Raw genomic sequence first — 22,675 nt, 5'->3', positions numbered from 1 at the left:
GCTTTGAGACTCAAAATTAAAACAAATCGCATGATTTTCAAAAGAACCGTAATATGTTTTTACGTGTAAAATAACTATTAATAATTGAATGTCTTGTATTTTAACTGTATTCGGTATTTCCGGTATTTTATAAATGTTTTTCATTTTATAAATAATATACATCTTCAATAAACCTTTAATTAGCTATATTAAATGTGGTATAAAATACGTTTATTATTCGTTTAAATATTGCTGCGATGAAAACGTATAAATATATTTTACGCTCAAACTTTTATTAACATATATAAAAAGTATATCATACCTGGATATTCTTGATACGTTATTTAAAGGGACAACTTTTGCAAATCATAAACGTATTTAAGAAACGTTTATTTAATTAGTATATAATAATATTTGATAGTATTTTTATGCATGTTATAAACGTAGATAAAATTCTGGCATTTTATGATACGTTATTTAAACGGACAACTTTTGCAAGTCACAAAAGTATTTAAGAAACGTTTATTTAGAATATGATGATATTTAATATTATTTCTATTTGTGTTATAAACGTAGATACAATTCTGGTATTTTATAAACCATTTTTCAACATATAAAATACGTTTTGTATCATATATATGTAATAAAAATGATTGTTATAAACGTATATTGCACTAACGTATAAAAACCGTTTTGCCTATATACGTATCTGCCATATACCTATACCTGTTTTACACCATACTTACGTTTAATAAACGTATATTAAACGATCCTGTTCTTATTGGGTTTCTTTATCCGTAAAAAAACGTTTCTATAATGGTTTCTTTAACGTTATTTTATCGGAAAAAAAACGTTTCAGTTAACGTTTAACTGAATGGACATTTTAACGCATGAGAAATGTTTCTAAAAATCGGTAATAAAACGTTTGGGAAAAACGTTTATAAAACGTTTTTGAAACGTATATGTGCTACTTGGAAACAAGCATAAAGTAATGTCTTTAATGTTTCTAAACACCACTCTAATGATCGATTTATCGAAGAAATATTTTGATATAAAAATTTTGCCTAAAAACCATATTAATGAAATTTCATGTTATTATTTTAACTTTGTATAATTTATAATGTGTATAGTTGAATAAAAAGATAAATAACAAAAAAAACACTTAAGTGTATGTACATACGTGTGATAATATACTTAAGTTTAAGAATAATGAGGAAGTATGAATATAATTAAAGGTTAAAGGTGTACCTTGAAAAAGTTTAAAAGTGCTCAAAAGTAAAAATGCCTTATAACAATTTTCACAACACTTATTGTCATATTAGCATCACTAAAAAACGGCGGGCTACTAAATGAATAACTCTATAAACAATTGAATATGTCACATAATAACGGAGATAATAGGGGTAACCATATCATCGACAGTAGTCATAATTACTCTCTTCTCCTCTATTATCTTTAAGCTTTAATTACTTTTTTAATTGACATACAAAATAAATATACAACTTTTAAATTTTAATTGTATTAATGTAAATTACTAGAATGTGTTCTTTCAGTAAAAGTTCCAACATTTAATTTTGATTATAAGTTCTGTACATACCCTTGTAATGTTTGTACCTTTGCTATTTCAGCTTTGTTTGCTTTTATATTCTTTTTTCATTCATTACAAGTAAGTTGTTTAAAATTTTTTTAATCTGATGTTTATATTAATATTTCTTTGATATTTAATGAAGTCAGAGAAGAATCTAAGAGCGACCAACCCAGCCTTTTTCGTGCAATCAATTGAATCCCCGTTCACCAGCGCTATCGGAATCCACTTTATTTATGGTACTACACAGCCATTTTGCGACGCTACCGATAAAAATGTCATCGTTGCAAGTAGATGTTGAAAAGTAAGTGTTGATCAAGATTGATTGTCCGCCTTTATCTAACTAATTCATTTCTTGCTTCTGCACAAGTGGATTTAGCACAGACTCGCACCACTTTTGACATCCACTTTCCGACATCCACTTTTGACGTGACATTTTTATATATAGTACCATAAGCAAAAGTGGACGTCCGATGGCGCTGACAAACAGGAATTCAATCAATTACACGAAAAGGTGCGTTCCGAATGACGCTTGAAACGCGTAGAGTGCATAGAAAGACGTTCCGAATTAGCTATTGCACGCTTCGGACACAGTGTAAGAAAGAACCGTAGTAGGTCGACTCCGTCATAAAGCAGGGCGAAAGTTGTCCTTCGCGCATGTCCGAATTGTATAGTTCGTGCCAGGTATGCCTGGGGTCCGATTCTAGGGTCCATGTTTTGTTCTTAGTTATTTTTACGTTCATGACTATTATAACCGGATGCTGCGTCAGCGATACATGAATGTATCGTAGTGTTAGTAAATTATGTTTTGACAGCCGGTCGATGTAACCTCAGTTTTGATCGGTGAAATTTCAGAAATATTTCAAAGCTTAATTGAAAGGAAGCGGATCGAAGCCTTTGATATATCAGATAAGTTGTAGTTTTGAAAATAAAAAGTGCGATTATTTGGCCATAAGAAAATATGCTTTGTGAGATGTTTTTTTCACAATTACAGGTAATAATAAAACTTGATGCAAGATATTACCGTATTCCTTAATAAATGTAAGGATAGTCAAGAACGGAGTGTTTATGACGATAATTATTTTATTGGAGGCAATCACAGAAAAGTCTCAGATGTCTCCGAATCATCAAAAATACCAGATGTCTCAGAATCATAAAGTATTTCAGACACTAACCATGTTAAAAATGTAGGTTAGTAGAATTAAATTTCTTTGTATTATTGCTTCGCATCCGATCTCAGCGAAGATCGTAGTCTTGGGATAGCAAATATCTGAATTTATATTAAATTATAAACCCTCCCTATACAAATTTTTTTACCGTTTTAGCAAAATTAATAATTTGAAATTAAAAATTAATGTAATAAATAATATTATAAATAAATATTATTTTAATAATTAAAAGTTAATAATTAATACGATAATTTTTTTACTACAATCTATTTTATAATTTTAAACATTAAATTTTAGGAAAATGACAAAAATTACAGGCCAGTTTTGAAATTCCAGGCGTTTTCCAGGATACATTAAATTCCAGGACAATTTCAGGATTCATGGACATTCATGGATCGTTGGACACCGTGACTAAATAGTAATCAATCCAATAGTCTTTGTTATTAATGACCCGCTGTAGCCTGATTCACATTGACAGCGATAGGTGCTGGCAAATACAAAGAAATTTAATTCTACTAACCTACATTCTTAACATGGTTAGTGTCTGAAATACCTTATGATTCTGAGACATCTGGTATTTTTGATGATTCGGAGACATCTGAGACTTTTCTGTGATTGCCTCCAATAAAATAATTATCGTCATAAACACTTCGTTGTTGACTATCCTTACATTTATTAAAGAATACGGTAATATCTTGCACCAAGTTTTATTATTACCTGTAATTGTGAAAAAAACATCTCACAAAGCATATTTTCTTATGGCCAAATAATCGCACTTTTTATTTTCAAAATTACAACTTATCTGATATATCAAAGGCTTCGATCCGCTTCCTTTCAATTGAGCTTTGAAATATTTCTGAAATTTCACCGATCAAAACTGAGGTTACATCGACCGGCTGTCAAAACATAATTTACTAACACTACGATACATTCATGTATCGCTGACGCAGCATCCGGTTATAATAGTCATGAACGTAAAAATAACTAAGAACAAAACATGGACCCTAGAATCGGACCCCAGGCATACCTGGCACGAACTGTACAACCAGCAATATGGCGATTAAGTTCTGATTGGACGATTCCAGCATATGGCGTCATTAACTCGACTCAGGAGGGCTATTACAATTCCTGAAACGAAGTGAAAATTACAAAAGTGAGCAAATTCACTACTTGTTGACCAATAAAATTATCAAAATTTTAGTAAATTTACTCACTTTTGTAAGTTTCACCTTGTTTTAAGAACCGTAATAGCCCCACAGATTAAGTTAAACCACTGCGTTCGCAAACGCTATTGGATCCACGCACAATCAGCAACATGGCGATTTTGTAGACATCATAGGCTTGTTTTCTATTTCTACACTAGACTGCACTGGAACGTTCCTTCTTGCTTTCGCTAACTTTGAAACATCTATCTATTTCATTTTAAGTGTACACTTATTTAGAGAGTTCAGGAACAGAAAACAAACGGCATATCAAAGATGCCGACACCGAATCGATCTACTGTTCTTTCTTATACTGTGCTTCGGAAGCGCTTCGAGAGCGTCATGGAGTAGGAGAATAAAAGGCTAAACTTAGTACTCCAATTACGTTTTCGTTTCGTGTTCCCTATTGGGAGGATGGTCGCTGAAAAGACTAACTTCTTACGGATGAGCGCCATTTGTAATAGTTATCCTAACTTGACTTTTCATATATTTTCATAGAGTTCAGTGTTTCTACCCAAATATTGAAATATTTATTTATTTGTAAACCAAACTTAAAAATGGCGTGTTGGATTCGAGGAATCTACCACGAAAGGTGGAAAAGGGTGACACCCTTTTGGACACAGCACGATTGGACACCACCACTCACAGCGCTTGACCAGTGGAAAAACTCTAGGCATCGGCCGCCATGAGTGGTGGTGTCCAATCGTGCGGTGTCTAATCGTGCGCACCCCGGTGGAAAAAGTGGTACTTCGGCAAAAAAGTCTTTTTACAGCTTTTACTGTAAGTAACATGGAATAATAATTTGTGAAAATGTTCTATGTTTTTTAAGTTTATGTTGTTACTTAAGTTTATGTTGATACATAAGTTTATGTTAATTTATGCATCTGTTAATGATGGTAATAAATAAAAAGGAAATGAACATAGAAACGGATATTTAATGAACCACTAATTGTAAGTTTATATTCTCTTATAATGAAAATGTACAATCATTTAAAAAAGGTTGAATAGATATATCAAATAAACTTTTATTGTACAGCATTAAATAATTATAAAGACTTAAAGTTACTTCAATACAAATTAAAATATAAATTTTAGACCTTATATTAAACTATTTGATATCAGAGTAAATAAATAAATAGTCTTCAAAAATCGAAATTGATTATTGGTTTTCTTTAATGACTTGGTCGATTCCATTGGGTGGGTGCCGATAGCGCACATCCCGATAGCCCACCAACCAATCATATTGACTTATCTAATCCAACCATGGTGGAAGTAACACCATGAATCCAACCTATGGAAAATCTCTAGGCATCTGCCATTGTGAGTGGTTTGGGGTGACACTCTTTTGGACACAGCACGATTGGACACCAACCAATCATCTTGACTTATCTAACCAAACCAACGGAAAAACTCTAGGAATCAGCCGCTGTGAGTGGTGGTGTCCAATCGTGCGGTGTCCAATCGTGCGCACCCCAGTGGTTTGTGTGCTATCGGGATGTGCGCTATCGGGATCCACCCGATTCCATTTCACTTGTCAAATTTAATTATCGATGTAAAATCCTTAATTTCCTTAATTTCCTTGGATGCACACTTATTTCATCCTTAAAATATACGTACACCCAAGGACTTTGGGTGTTTACGATAACTAATCGGATCTCGGATTGGATTAAACAATGGTACTCAACGTAGATATAGAAAATTTCCCTAGGCTAATCGGATTGACGATTGCTGTCTCAAACGTAATCCGATTAGGGCCACTTGCACCAACGCCGATTAACTTAATCGCTGATTAGTCTATCGGAATTGACCAATCGTATTTGTCGTTAAGTAAAAACGACAAATGCGATAGGTCAATTCCGATAGATTAATTAGCAATTAAGTTAATCAGCGTTGGTGCAAGTGGCCCTTAATGACGAAAGTGTGGAGACCAAAGAAGCATGCTTGAAAAGTAAGTCTCTTTATTTTTTTAAATAATAACACAAAAAATCAAAGATAAAGTTAAAAAGAATGATTTGAATTTAGATTTATTGTAATTTTTTTGTCTAAACACTGGATTTCGTTTAAATTTCTGTTTGTAAAAATTAATTAATCTATTCTAAAGTTTGTGGTTATATCGGAAACAAATCAAAATTAATAAAACAATTATTAATTATTAGGTACATATTAAAGCATATAATATTTCAAGCATATCATATAGAATTCCTGTTTATTATAAACTCAGTAAAAATAACTTTGAAATTATTCAACTACATTATACATTAATCAATATTAATTTATATGTTAAAAATCAATAATGTTTCTAAAAATGTTCTTTTTATTCTTTTCCAGATCGTAAATAAACTTCAACTCCAAGAATAAATAAAAATTACTGGAAAATGGATTGACATGAAAAGGGCATTATTGAACATTATCAATTTGTGCTAACTTAAAATTTGTAAAATCTGCTATTCTTTGTTAGTTGTTCATTAGAGAGTAATAATATAAGAACGGAATATACATAAATAAAATTAAAATAATTGTATGCATATATGATGCGTATATTACATTTTTATATTATTACTCTCTAATAAACAACTAATAAAGAAAAGTAGATTTTACAAATTTTAAGTTAGCACAAATTGATATTGTTCAATAATGCCCTCTTCATATAAATCCATTTTCCAGTAATTTTTATTTATTCATGGAATTGAAGTTTATTTACGATCTGGAAAAGAATAAAAAGAACATTTTTAGAAACATTATTGATTTTTAACATATAAATTAATATTGATTAATGTATAATGTAGTTGAATAATTTCAAAGTTATGTTTACTAAGTTTATAACAAACAGGAATTCTATATGATATGCTTAAAATATTATATGCTTTAATATGTACCTAATAATTAATAATTGTTTTATTAATTTTGATTTGTTTCCGATATAACCACAAACTTTAGAATAGATTAATTAATTTTTACGAACAGAAATTTAAACGAAATCCAGTGTTTAGACAAAAAAAATTACAATAAATCTAAATTCAAATCATTCTTTGTAACTTAATCTTTGATTTTTTGTGTTATTATTTAAAAAAATAAAAAGACTTACTTTTCAAGCATGCTTCTCGGTCTCTACGCTTTCGTCATCAATCGGATTACATTTGAGACAGCAATCGTCAATCCGATTAGCCTAGGGAAATTTTCTATACTTACGTTGAGTACCATTGTTCAATCCAATCCGAGATCCGGGGGTCGATCATGAAACTTTTTCCCTAGGGCGGAAACGTGAAAAGTGAAAATGTTTACCATTGAAGTTAATAGAGAAATTTTTCACTTTTCACGTTTCCGCCTTAGGGAAAAAGTTTCATGATCGACCCCCCGATTAGTTATCGTAAACACCCTTTGATTCTGTCCATGGGGAAATTTTCCAAACTGAGAAGTCGCTATCTTTCTACATACTTACAGTTCATGATTAACGTAACAACCAATCAGCTCTAGTTGTTTCATTAATCATGAACTGCGAGTATGTAGAAAGTGGTGACTTCTTAATTTGGAAAATTTCCCCATGGACAGAATCAAAGTCCATGGGTGTACAATTACAAGGAGTATAAATATATATACCATAAATATATATACAGTTAAAAAGACTATAAATTAAACAATATCTAATGTTTTCAAAATTTCATTTAAATTATTAATACTCGATACTTTAATATATCTTGAAAAGGGCATAATCTCATCATCGATATAAATATTAATATGTAAATTTGGAAAGACAGTAATTTTTTTTCTTATGCTAAAATCACTTTCAACTTTCGTAAAACCAAAGAATTTGTCGTTTTCAGTCAAAAATTCTTAATCCGAAAAAGGCAGCTTCACTAAATTCAAGTTCTATTGCAATTATTTAAATTTAATTTCATCTGATACATGATATATTTCCGTGAAATTTCTTTTCATTATATCCCTAAAATGTAAGTTTTCGTATTAATTAGTAATCAAATATACTATTTCATAATTATTACGTACTTTTTAATAATATAACCTCTCTGTCGCTTGTTTGACGCAACTTCTATTTTCCATTTCTGATTATTGGACTCAGCTTGTAACACGATGTACACAATTTACGATTAGTTCTCAATTAATATTACTTTGTTGTTAAAAATGTTGCAATAAAAATGATATTTTTCAACATTTTCTTTCAAAATCGGAGTAACAACTGGTATCTCGTATATGATCTTGGCTGTGTTCCGTTTTTACTGGCAGTGCAGTAAATGTGACGTCATGACAGTACACTGTCACAACTGTTCCAATATTACTGCATTACTGCCAGCACTGCTATAGCATCGTATTTCGGAACAGCATAGTAGCCATATTGCACTGTAGCTACCTCACCTTGGAAGCTGCAGTAGTCACAGTGGCAATATGGCTACCATTCATGACGTCATTGATGTTACTAGATGCTGTCGCAGTGCGCTGCGTACCAATAACGGAACGGATTTTTCACCACTGCCAGTACTGGCAGTTATATCGGAACACAGCCCTTGTGTATGCGATGTATGCGTGATCGTGAATTCATCACATTTTGCATGTGTGAGAGGTTTTTAAAGATGGCGACCATCGGTAAGAAGTTATTCCGTTTAGCGTACTTCCTCCCAATGAGGTAATAAATCAGGAACACTTTTGCTTCGCGCGTGCTATTGAGTTCGGTCTCCTATTCTCGTACTCCATAGAGAGCGCTATAAATTCCCTAGAGTGTACTAACCATGCTGAATTCTTAGCACTTCTCTTAGCGCGTGCCGTTTGTTTTCTGTTCCTGAACTCCCTAAATTAGTGTGCACTTAAAATGAAATAGATATATATTTGAAAGTTAGTGGAAGCAAGAAGGAACGTTCCAGTGCAGTTTAGTGCAGGAATAGAAAACAAGCCTATAGACTGCTTCTCCTTAAAGGACCTCGCACATGAAATGCATAATAGAGCATAAGCATAGCATAAGGCCTCTGGACCAATGGGAATCCTATAGTAAATCAATATAGCGATGCTGGATGCTCATTGATCCATCGGTCTTATGTTGTGCTTATGTTATGCATTTCATGTGCGAAACCCTTTAGACTTGAGGCAGTTCATGCGTTGATGCATTCATGCGATCTATGCGTTTCTTGCATAATTCGAAACGCACTTAGACTGCACTAATTTTATATCAAACAAAAAATTGACGAGAGAATTGACAAGCTTGGACATATAATAATGGATTAAGAATTATTTAAATTTACTATTTTTATCGAAGGGAGAAACGAAGTAGTTACTAATTTTAAGGAAATCCGCAAAAAAGATTAATATCCCAGATAGCACAAAATATTTATAAAATATTTACTAAATATTTATGATATTTATTTTAATATTTTATAAACATTTATCAAAACATTTAATAAATGTTTTTATGGCCGTAGATTGAACTGATCATAAATATTTATCATAAATGTTTTAAAAATATTTATGATTTATGATAATTATTTGAAAATGTTCAAAATATCCGCATAAATATTATATTACACCACATAATCCTAATGAGTAAAATTTTAATAAAACAATATTTCTATATTTTCAAAAACAATTTTCGCAAAAAAATTCCATTCTTAGGAATTTTTTTCGGAAATTCCGAAGCGGTCACCCATCCAAATCGCGACTAATATTTTAGAAAATATTTTAACAATATTTTTGATAAAGATTTTTATAATCTTTTTCCGTCATATATATATAAAATATGTATAAAATATATGATAAATATTAATAAATATTTATGATATATTTATTAATATTTATCATAAATATTGTGTGCTATCTGAGATGTTATTTTAAATAAGACTTTTATTAAAATTTTTAAAAAATTTTGTAAATTTATGTAAGATCCATATTTCAGTCCTATAAGCGCTATAATATTCTTAGAATTATATAAATATTATACAAATATTATAAATTAAAATATTTTTATGGCATATTATTTCAATATCCGTGAAATATTATAAAAATATTCTACGGACATACTATTTTCAAAAATTAATGTAAATTATTATGCATAAAATATTTATAAAATTTACAGTTATTACATTTAAAAGTAACATAATATTTCTGATAATTTAAAATATTAAAATAAATAACATTATTTACTTTTAATATAATATATTTTTACAATAATTTATATAATATTATCAGGAGTGACATAAAATCACTATTTATTAGTATTAATTAATATTTCACGAACATTATTTGATATTAAATAATGTTGTGTTCTTATAGGAAGTTCATTTAATGCATAAATCGCACAGAAAACCGTTCCGAAATTCTCAAACGCTCCATTAGAGTACCTCTAGTAAGGCTGTGTTCCGTTTTTACTGGCAGTACTGAAAATTTATAGTTCACGTCACATATACTATACATTTTCAGTACTGGCAGTTAATATCGGAACATAGCCCAAGAGTATGGACACCGTTAGTCGATTTTTAATTGGTTCCTCGATTCGCCATATGTAATAGGGAAATAGAAGAGGGAAAATTGGATTCATTATTGTGTATATTGATAAAAACAAAAAATATACGCGTGATTTTATATACAATTTAATAAACAATGTTATATACTTGTATATAATCGATTTAAGTTGAATCCTGTTAAGGCTAATTATTATATTTTGTTATTTCTTTGAATGATATAGTGATGCTTAGTGAAGTCAGGCATCGTTCAAGTATGTCATCGTGTATTTCTGTGAAGTTATTCATTTTATTCATATTTCTTTTTTTTTATTTATTTATCTATAAATTATAGAAAACCCGTCATAGGTTCCCTATTAATGGCGGACGGTGTCCATACTCTTACTAGAGGTACTCTAGCTCCATGCGCTTTATGCGCACATTGAAAAAACGGAACGGTTTCAAAGCGTTGCGCATCAGTATTGCACTCTACGCGCTTAAAGCGTAATTCACAACGCAGCCGAAAAAGAACGCTTTCAGATTCTTCTCTAATGAAGCTAAAACAAAAATCTTGCACACACACACACACACACACACACACACATACACTTGCGCGCGCGCGGACTACACACAATTATTAACATATAGATGATCGATATTTGTCTAACATTTCTGAACATTTCAAATAACAATGAATACACAATAATAATTACCTCACAAATGTCATTAAGATCAAATTATATCTTAACATATATTGCGCTTTTTTCATTTTATATATAAAATTTATATATAATTTAAGGGATGATATACACCTAGAAGCACAGAAAATAGCACATGAATTTTATTTTTCCAAACGTATTGGAGGTATCAAATTGGAATTTGTACTAATACTTTATATATAGTTTTGTTTTATATATAGTTTAATAAAATGTAATTTTTTTATTAAAAGATATTAAAAAATTAAAGAGATATCACCGTTGGCATCAGATATATTAGCTACTGTAGCTGTTTGCAATACTCATTGTAGAATCTATACAGTTTATCCAAAAATGCAGTATATTCTTAAAATATACAGTTAAATCTAGTTGTAGCCGATTTTTAAAATTCGCATGTATTACAAAATGGCGCTTATCTGAATTTAAATCTAAATTATCGTCTAAAATTAAATCAGTTTTTTGACTGTTAAAAAAAATTAAAATCTAAACAAAATTCTCTACGACAAAGACTACGTATTTTCATGCTGAATAAATAGAAAAAAATCCAAATCCGATCTATCCATTCGTTTTCGAAATATTTTGGATACCGATTTGAAAAAACGCGTTTAAATTTTTCAGTATATTTAATCCAGTCTTTTGCTTTAAAAATATGTCTTTTGCTTTAAAACGCTACAACTTTTTTATTTCTGCACATTTCAAGATTTGAAATTTTAAGAAAATATTCTTACAAAATCATACTATAGAAGAAAATACAAAAATTGAAAAATTGATTTTTTTTACTTATCTAAGTGTACGTAATCCCTTAAGTTTATATACATATATGATTGGAATATACGTGTAAAATCAAATGTTAATTATAAAGTTGGTGTCATTCTAATAATAAAGCTAACAATTTTTTGTGTATTTATAATAATGATATACATATCAAAATTTTTATATAAAATTTAAAATTAAAAATATATAAGCGTGTATACATACATACATATACATATAACTTTTCAGCATTATTATGTTTTGAATGTAAATTTATTATTAATAATACTATAAAAATCATCGTACATAAATGTGTACATAACGTGCATACTATATAAATAACGTGTACACAACGTATATAATACATTAAATTTAACTTTTATATTAAAAATTTAATCCTTAATATAATAATCTCTAATGTATTATTTATAACAGCTGTGACATATTTATGAAAGCATTTTTATTTGACGAAATAAAAAAGAAGGGTTTTGACGGCATGGAAAGGGATCGTTATTGCGGTAACGAGGTGTGAACTATCTCATGACACTCAGATGACTAGTGGAACACATTAATCGGGCGCGTCGAGTAGGGCGTGTGCTGCGTCCTTGATTGTTGAGGCGAAAATCGGTCGTGTTCGCACGTAGACGCGTGTACTTGTTGGCGTCGCCTCTTGTCGTAACTCTCGGTCGCACGCGTCAACCCCCTCAACTCCCACGCGACCAATTTTCGAGATGGGTGTTGACCGCCCGATTGGAAGTAGATTAAAGTCCGATTGACCAATTTGCATAATTGCGGGTTTCGCGGTTTTGCCTCTTTAAAACGGAGGTGACTCCGTCCTATCTTTTTTTTGATTGCTTCGAATAGGAGTCCTGTGAAAAAACAAGAGAAAACGGTCTATGTTTTTCGAGTTCTCAATGAATGACGGATAAAAGAGAAAAAAATTTGAATAAGTTGAAATTAAAATTATATGAACGCAATAAGGAATAAATTGAAAATTAAATTAAGCAAAAATATAATTAATTATTTCTACTAATGCAAATCAACTCTCTGCAGGAAAGTTATCCTGTTTTTCATTGCTTTTTCAAACTATCACATTATTAAATTCGTATTTATCAAAAAATTTTTCAAATTTTAAAAAATTTAGAAAAATTCTGATACACTCTTTTATCATTTAGTAATACGGTTTTACAGTTATATGACGATACTTTTTTTAATGTTTAAATTTGAAACTAAATTGGCAAAATGAGAGAAATTATTTGGATCAGTAGGTTTTAAATTAGTCTTGCTGATAACTTTAATCTCAGTTTTAAGTTTATTATTTAGACTTTTCTAATTCTACAAAAAATATAAATAATCAAATTAAAATCAAATTAAAATTAATCTACATTGATGGAAATTGACATGAGACATTGTTGCAAACTAAAATTCAATTAAATTGAATAAAATTTTTATTTCTCTCCTTTTATTTAAAAAATATTTGAATTCGATTTTTTTTTAATTCTACTTGTTCTCAATTATTATGTTGTAATTCTTACAACATAATAATTTATAAATGTAAATTAATTTTAATATGTATTTTTTTTTTATTTTTACGCTAAAACGTATAATATTTTGTTTGTACCATGAAGTAATTAAATACATTGCTCGAGCATTTTATTTTATGAGACACACAAAAGATTAAAGCTATACGTTGCTGCGAAATATGAACGAACTGAGTGAATACTGATTTTGTACCGAAGTGCTTTGCCATGGAGGATACGGTTCCATGATTATTATTATAGCCGAACGGTACAGATGCGACACGTCCACCACCTGATCCTCCGAAGAAATCTATACTACTGCGAATCCACCCTCAATTTACTCTCTGCTTTTACAACACATTTAAAATAAATGTTACAACCTTTTTAAAAGAGGAATAAACTCTTTTCATAAAAATTAAAATTATAGGTAATATAATAATTTACTTTAACATTTCTTTTATAATACAGTTTAATGAAAAATAATATTAGAATAGTAGCAGCTAGTTTCTGTTTTTAAATGTTAAATTGTTTATATAATAAATGCATTAATATAAATTAATTTTCTAAATTTATGTTTATAACTATAACAGTAACTTTAATCATAAACTTTAATTTTCAATTTTAATTACAGCTGTAATAAAAAATAATATCATTATTTACGATACCTACATGAGTTTCTTGACAGAAATGAGACATATACAAAAGTGTAATTGCATATATAAAAACATATTTAAATATTAAACTTTCTCCATAAAATTACAATAGGTTAAAAAATAAGACTCCATATACAATGAAACAATATTAAATATTAAGAACAAGAATTAAAATTTTTAGAATCAATTTCCTGTTGATGATTATCAAACGTACAATGGATATGATTAAAGTGTAAAGCATAAAAAAATATGTCGTACAAAACACAAATTAATTTATTACAGAAGTTTATAAAATTTGGAGGGGGAGGGTCTTGTGCTTTGAACTTTGAAGAATGTTTCTATAGGATTTCGATGCGTTAAAAATGATTACTTTATTAAAAATCTCATGTTATCCACTAATTTTATATTATAAATATAAGCATTATTTAGTTACAAAGTTAATATTAAATTATGAATTCAAATCAATGAAACATTTTTTTTAATAACAATTGATCCTTTAACTTTAATTTCTTTTTTGAATCAATTCTCTGCGATGATTTTTTAAAAAGTTATGATTTTTCTTAAATTATCCTACATTATCCTACATGTGAATTCTGTTCACATATTTATCAAAATTACACAGTTTCACCAATTGTTATTGCTATTTCTATTTTTAATCGTGTACTAGAAGGTTAAAACTAAGTGAAATTACGGTTAAAAATCATCGCATTACAGTGTATCTTTTAATAGATGTGTAAAACATGAGTGATCTTACGATGGCTAGTAAATGTTAATAATATAAGGTTTAGAAAACACCCACGTAACTACTTCAACAATCAATAATAAATCCCGATTTTTCATAACTTTCTCTAACCTAATGGACAAGTAATTATTATTTTCTGCTTTTAGAAAATTCTACAAACAGTCTAATAAATAATTTAATTGTCACAACTATTTTTAATCCTCTTTTATTATATCATACATAGGCGTTTGCTTCTACGATTAACGTAATCAGAATATTAATAGTACAGTTCTACAAATAAAATATCCTTAGTATCACAAAGAAACAATAAAAGTGTTGTTAACAGCGTTCATAGTATAAAAACGAAATAACTACTAAACTAAAAATAGAGACTTATACTCTTTTTTTTACTAATATTTACAATATTATGTTTATTTTACTCATGACTTTAAACTCTTTTCTTTTTCTTTTTCTTTCTTCTTTCCATCTTTTCTACTTACTTTTTTTTAACGCCTTCCTTTTCTCTTTCCTCCTTCCTTTTTTTATGTTCTAACGCAATATTTGTACAAAATGGTATAATATAACATCTTTAGCATCTATAGCATTAAAACAATAACAATTAACTAAAATTGAAATTAATGATAGATAAAAGGCTTTGATGAGTCTGATGACGTAAATCAAAAGGAAAGAAAAAATACCACAAGAGCTGACACCGGATGATCGTGTATAATTACAATATATATTGACAGTAAATCATTAACAATTACAATAAACGTTTTGATCCGCAATTTGGATCATCTTCAGTATAATTTTATAAATAAATTACATCCGCGTTACAGTTGTTCAATCTCCGCGGGCTAACAATTAATTTGTAAAATTATACTGAAGATGATCCAAATCGCGGATCAAAACGTTTATTGTAATTGTTAATGATTTACTGTTAATATATATTGTAATTACTCATGAACATCCGGTGTCGGCTCTTATGATATTTTTTCTTTTCTTAAAATTGGAATGTAACACAAAGTATCAATTTTTATAATAAAATATTAACAATAGAGGTTGTAAAAAAATGTTTCATAAAACTTATTTGAAACAATCTTGAAGAAGTCTTTTTTTCTCTTATTTCTTTTTGTTTATTTCAAAAAGTCTTTTATCAGCAATGGGCGGAGCCATCCTAGTAAACAAATATACTTATAATAATTTACATTAAATATTACACTATTAATTCACTCGATACATACATAACTGTCAAAACACGATCTCCAGGATGATAATCGTGAAGCAAGCACAGAATTGAAAGCGAGAGAACCAATTAGCATCGCGAAAAAGCGACCATAATACGAGGTGTGTTCAAAAAGTATCGCGAATTTTGTGTTTTTTCAAAAATTATTTATTTATTCATGAATATCTATTTTGTCCCCTTCAAAGTAATCCCCATGAGATATTATACACTTGTGCCAACGGTTTTTCCAATCTTCGAAGCACTTCAAAAAATCATTTTTTTTTATCTTGTTCAGCTCCTCCTTCGATGCCGTCTTTATCTCGTCAAGCGTAGCGTAACGTCGTCCTTTCATGGGCCTCTTCAGTTTAGGGAACAAGAAAAAGTCACAGGGGGCCAGATCTGGGGAATACGGTGGCTGCGGCATCATTAGTGTGTTGTTTTTGGCCAAAAAGTCGCGCACAAGCAACGATGTGTGAGCAGGGGCGTTATCGTGGTGCAAAAGCCAATTTTTGTTCTTCCACAAATCCGGGCGTTTCTGGCGGATTGCTTCGCGCAAATTGCGCATAACTTGCAGGTAATATTCCTTATTGACCGTTCTATCCTGTGGCAAGAACTCATGATGCACCACGCCCCTGCAATCGAAGAAAACTGTCAGCAAAACTTTCACATTCGACCGAACTTGGCGCGCTTTTTTCGGTCTTGGTTCGTGCGGCAGCTTCCATTGAGATGATTGAGCTTTGGTTTCCACGTCATAACCATAAACCCACGATTCGTCACCAGTTATGACCCTCTGGAGCAAATTTGGGTCGTCGCGGACAGAGTCCAACATCTCATTAGCAATGTTCATGCGATGCTGTTTTTGGTCGCAATTGAGCAATTTTGGTACGAATTTCGCGGCGACCCGTCTCATGCCCAAATCATTGATAAAAATCGAATGGCACGAGCCAATCGATATGTTTAGGTCCTCAGCAACTTTTCTAACGGTGATTCGACGATTGGCCAATACCATTTTCTCCACTTCATTAATTTTTTCGTCTGTTGTTGAAGTGCTCGGGCGTCCGGCACGCTCTTCGTCGTTCACATCTTCTCGGCCTTCTGAGAACATTTTGTACCACCGATAAACGTTGCTTCGGTCCAAGGTAGCTTCTCCGTATGCCACAGTCAACATTCGGAATGCATCCGCGCACTTAATTTCGTTTTTCACACAAAATTTGATACAGGTTCTTTGATCCATTTTTTTGAATAGGTAAAAATCGAAGACGATCCAAAACACGTGCAAGAAAAGCAGCTGTCAACAATTAAGTGAACATTCAAAATGGCCGAGCTTGTCGGCATAAGTGAGAGACATGAGTACCAACATAACGCCACAAAAAGATCGAAATTCGAATATACGTAACCCGCGAAAATTCAAAATTCGCGATACTTTTTGAACACACCTCGTACTTCGAGAGATGCAAGTATCGATATCATGCCCTTTTATATAAAGGAAACGAAAGAAACATAAAACAATAAGATAGAATTAATAGACACATTAACCTATGTTTAGCAAAGAATAACACGTTTCTTTTCGACTTTTTTGAACACGTTAAAGCTGGTGTAACAAATGTTTTCTGAAAATGTGCGGAAATAATAAAATTACGTCATTACTATAATAACCAGATTGTGACGATAACATACAAAACGAAGAGAGGTTAAAAACTTCATATAAAATAAAATAAAATTTAACGTGGTCATTCAGAAAGAATAAAAGTACTCTTACGCAGTGTGTTTATAATATAATTAATAAAAAAAGATGACAAATAATATAACAAGTTCCAAAAATTTGGTCTGGCGTTATTTCACACTACAAAGACGAAGAGTATCGGAATGCAATATATGTCATGAATTCTACAATTTTGAAGGAGTGCTAACTTTAAAGAGACATTTGATAAATATACATCCAAAAGTAATAACAGAAATTCATGAAAGTATTAGACGTACCGATTTAGAATCATATTTTATATTTGATGTAGAAGATTCTGAGGCAAGATGCATTATTGATAATTGCGTTATCAATATATTTTACGGAATAAATAGTTTAAAAGACCACTTGAACAATCATATAAATGAACATATAAAGGTTCTTAAAAGTATACAAAGAAATGCAAACAAAACGGTGCAATAACCAACAATCGCGATCGCAGTGGACAACACAAGTGCAAACATTCATAATCAACCGCTTGATGCATATTCGCAAGATACAGAAAATTATAAAGAATTATCATGGGGCAATTTTTATAACCTAACATGGCAAAATTTAACCAAAGAGAAAGCCTTATGCACAATACAATGTTTGTGGAAATTATTGCATTGGTTCATCATTGAAAAAATTTGAGCAGCACTTGATCTTATGTCAAGAATAATAGAAGAAAATACAAAATAAAATAGAAGAACAAACTAGATATTCGGATTTATTCTTATACTTTGTATAAAATGCAGGACTTTTTCGAGCAAGATTTATCGTTAACAATAGTAATTTTGAAATCAACATATTTCACAGAACAGAAAAATTAAAAGTTTATTTGAGCAAGTAATATAAGTATCTGTACCAGGATTTTTCAAAGTATTCAGAGAAATAACAGATATAATAACACAGGTTGAAGAAGAAAAAGTACAAGCGTTGGTGTTCCGAGAACTGCTCCAAGTTGGTAAATGTACCAGAAAGTCAAGAAGGTAAATTACAGGTAAATAACAGTAGTAAATATTGTAAATATTAATATATTATATTCAGGCTTAGAAAAGTTATTTTGTAAAAATACATTTAAAATATATAAAATATATTTATATGTATTAATATATTGATATATTAATATTTAAAATACATTTATTTTTAGTTATAACTAGTTAGAGTTATAGTTTTTCCTTTGTAAATATTAATATATCATATTCAGTCTTGAGAAAGTTATTTTGTAAAAGTAACTAGTTATAATTTTAATTTTTTCTTTGCAAATATTAATATATCATATTTAAGCTTGGAAAAGTTTTGTAACTAGTTACAGTTATAGTTTTTTTTTCACAAAATGACTAGTTACAGTTACTGATTTTAAAAAATAACTTGTTACTAACAATAAGATGTTGCGAGTGTAAAATAAAACGCATTCTATGTGGCTTCTCTTAATGAGTAATGTTGTAGCGGCCGATTTGTGGCAATTATGCATAGAAAGTGCATTTAATACGTGGAATTTAATGCACAGTAGTGTACTATACTTACTCATTACTAATAAATGGTTAGCAGTCGATTATGACTTGTTTTTATCTTGAAATCTTACCAGTTACATTAAATTGATAGTAAGTTTGAAATGTACAAAATAACTATAAAAGTAACTATTATTTTAATTATTACTTACTAAAAAAATATAACTAAGTTATAGTTACAGATAGCAAAAAAATAACAAAATTAAGTTACAGTTACAAAAAAAACTAATTCTAACTGTAACATTGTTGCAAGTAACGAGTTACTTTTCATCTCTAATCGTATTCTATAGTATATTATTCATATATTTTGATATAAAAATCAATGGCAAGAATTAGAACACATAAAGAATCAAAAAGAAGAAAGAGAGAGATTGCATGAGAACTATTTAATACCTTTTAAAGGCTACACAAAATTTCTATAGATACTATAATATGTTAGATGTAGGTATATATGCTATATAAATATACGTACTGCATAATTATTGAGTTAAATAGCAATTTTTAGTAAACTTCAAATCAAGATCCAATATCGAGAACAATTTCAATTTGCTATCCCGTATTTGTTATCGAAATATTCACCAATTGATAAAAAGTCTTATATACGAGATATTGATTAACAATAAGTATATTTTTATCATTATATTTTTATATAGACTTTTCATCTAACTAAAGGATAACCATACAAGTTACCATCTAATTATAAAATAATGAATGTAACTGAGAAATTATTTTATAGAAACAACTGTGAGATTGTAATTTTTACTTTATTACCTTATATATATATATATATATATATATATATATAAAATATATTTATATATGTATATGTATGTACAGGTTTAATTGTAACAAGGATCACAAAGACAACGAAAATATAAATTATAAATTCTGATCACAATAAAGCACCGTCAATGCATCAAGCACCTGCAGGAAGGATAATCATGATTTAGATTTCCTAAATAAAAAAGAATGTTAAAACAGGCACTCTTAGCTGACATGTAATTACTCGATTTGCATTGTTACGCAATAAGGAAACAATTTTACGTATTAAATAATGATTCTTTACAAGTAAGTTTATTGTATTAATTGTACTTATTAAATATATTAGTATGAATTACTTTTATTACTACGGTTAAAGATTTCACATTGTGTAAAGTACAAGAATATATCTCGTATTAAATCCAGCAAGAATTTATTCAATTTTCGTTGATACTTGTGTAACAATATTCTAGAATCTGACTCCTTTCCTGAGCAGACATAAAATGTTTTTCATTTATATTAAAAAATGTAATATTAATAATTTATTTATGGTTGACAATGGTAGATGTGTACAAATCTAAAAAATATGCGACATCTGTAATTAGCTTTAATCTATTCCAACTCTGTAGTTGTATGACTCTGTAGTTTATGTGTTTGTCTATGTTATTTATTCATTTTAAACTTTTAAAATCTAATACGTTTGCATAATAATGAAAATTGTATCTTAACGCTTCAACATAGTACATCCGGCGCCAACACAAAGAGTCTAGGAGATCTATACTGAGAAGTTATAACTTCGATCCGAATCAATATTTTTCAACAAAATTTTTTTTTTTTTTTGATGAAAATTCAGAGTCTTAGAAAATTGTAATTGCATAAACGAAAAAATTATCTATTTTGAAATTATTAAGGAAAATACCGTTAAGCAAAATAATGGCATTGTTATTCTTTTTATAAGGTAAAATTATGTAATAAAAAGAATATGATAATAAAAAGCTTTACTTTTATACCGTTTGAATTTTAGTTGAACTCTGAAGCTAGTTAACGTGGTGATCAATAGAGGAGACTACTAACTTCTCCCTCCTCTTTCTCTAACTCAAACCTTCTATATCATTCTGTTTTCACATAATAATAAACTTTCAACAGAAACGCAATCATCTTCTCAATATTTTTTTCAAAACACAGTGTTAACTCTTAAACACAATAGTGAGTCTCAGAGGCCCATATATTATACATTTCGGATGTATATAACAATTATGATTATCAATCTGCATCTTACAAATGATAAATATTAATTACTATAATCTCTCATATTTTTATTAAATGAATATATGTATGTTATGATTTATTAATTTAATACGTATCAAAAATTTATTTTAAACAAATATGAAAACTTATTACTACCCTGATAAAAATTTTTCTCCTAATTTTCTATATAATTTTTTAGAATTTTTGTATGATTTTATAACTTTCTCAAACTTTTTAATACGAATTAGAACACTTTTCAGAAATATTTAGAAAGTTTATATCTTTTCTCAGAATTTGTTATCCGTGTTAATTATGAAATATCCTAAGATTTCTAAAACATTTTGTTCTACTTTCTAACGAAATGTTATAAAATCTAAAAGAGTTAAAAGTATATTTTAGAAATTATGGGATGAGCAATCTTAAAATATTTCAGAATTTATATCAATGAAAAATTCTAAGAAAACATGTAGACTTTCTAAATACATATTTATGAGTATTTCTAAAAAATGTCCTAATTCGTATAAAAATTATGAGAAAAATTTTCAACAGGGTTTGTTTACATCATATAATACTTGTTAGATTCTTAATAGTTAAATGACAAAAAAATGTACTATGCAATGTAATCGTGCTTTGTTTATTTCATATCAAAAATAGTTAATAATCGTTGTAGTAATATGTTTATATTTAAAGCCAAATTTATAGATATTAAATTTTATTAAATCAAAACATTCTCTCTAATATCTTTTACTTTTATAGTGAGTAGAAGTTGTATGTTTATGATTATAAAATTTGATTTTGCTCATCACTAATTTAATTCCAATTTAACCATGAATATTTTATTAACTATAATCGACACAAAAAATTCTTTTTAAAGTTCTAACAACATATATTTAATTTTTGCAATAAAATTGTCACATATATCGTAGTTATAATATGATAATATGTGAAAATAGCTCTTTTTGCAATTGCAAAATCAAAATTATGATATGATGGAGCAATTTAAAAACTAGATTTATATTCAGCCTCTTACAAACTACATAGAAAATTACTATATGTTCTTATTCTGATGTTTGAAGAAGTATCTTGTTGAACTGTATAATTGTACTAAATATTTTAATTACAATATTAATTATAAAAAACGATTATAAAACGTACACTCTATTTTTGGAAACATAGCTTCTTAATTAAAGCTTCTACGTAATTTGTTTTTCAATATCTGACAAAATCTCAATTTTATCATTGATGCAGCAAAAAAAGGATGGGCTTCCGGCCTTTACTTATGTAAATTAAACATTATTGTCCACCAGAAAATATTTGTAGCATCTTTTAATGAGATTGCATTTACAAAACTCAAATTTTTAAACTCAGTTATATGTAAACATATTCTAATTCCAAATTATTATATTTAAAAATATTTACTTATAATAATGAAGAAAGATATGTATATTTATATTGTTTTTATTTATTATAACAA

Source organism: Solenopsis invicta, chromosome 8 (genome assembly GCF_016802725.1).
Source record: "Solenopsis invicta isolate M01_SB chromosome 8, UNIL_Sinv_3.0, whole genome shotgun sequence".
Lineage (NCBI taxonomy): Eukaryota > Metazoa > Arthropoda > Insecta > Hymenoptera > Formicidae > Solenopsis > Solenopsis invicta.
This window is presented reverse-complemented; position numbering follows the sequence as displayed.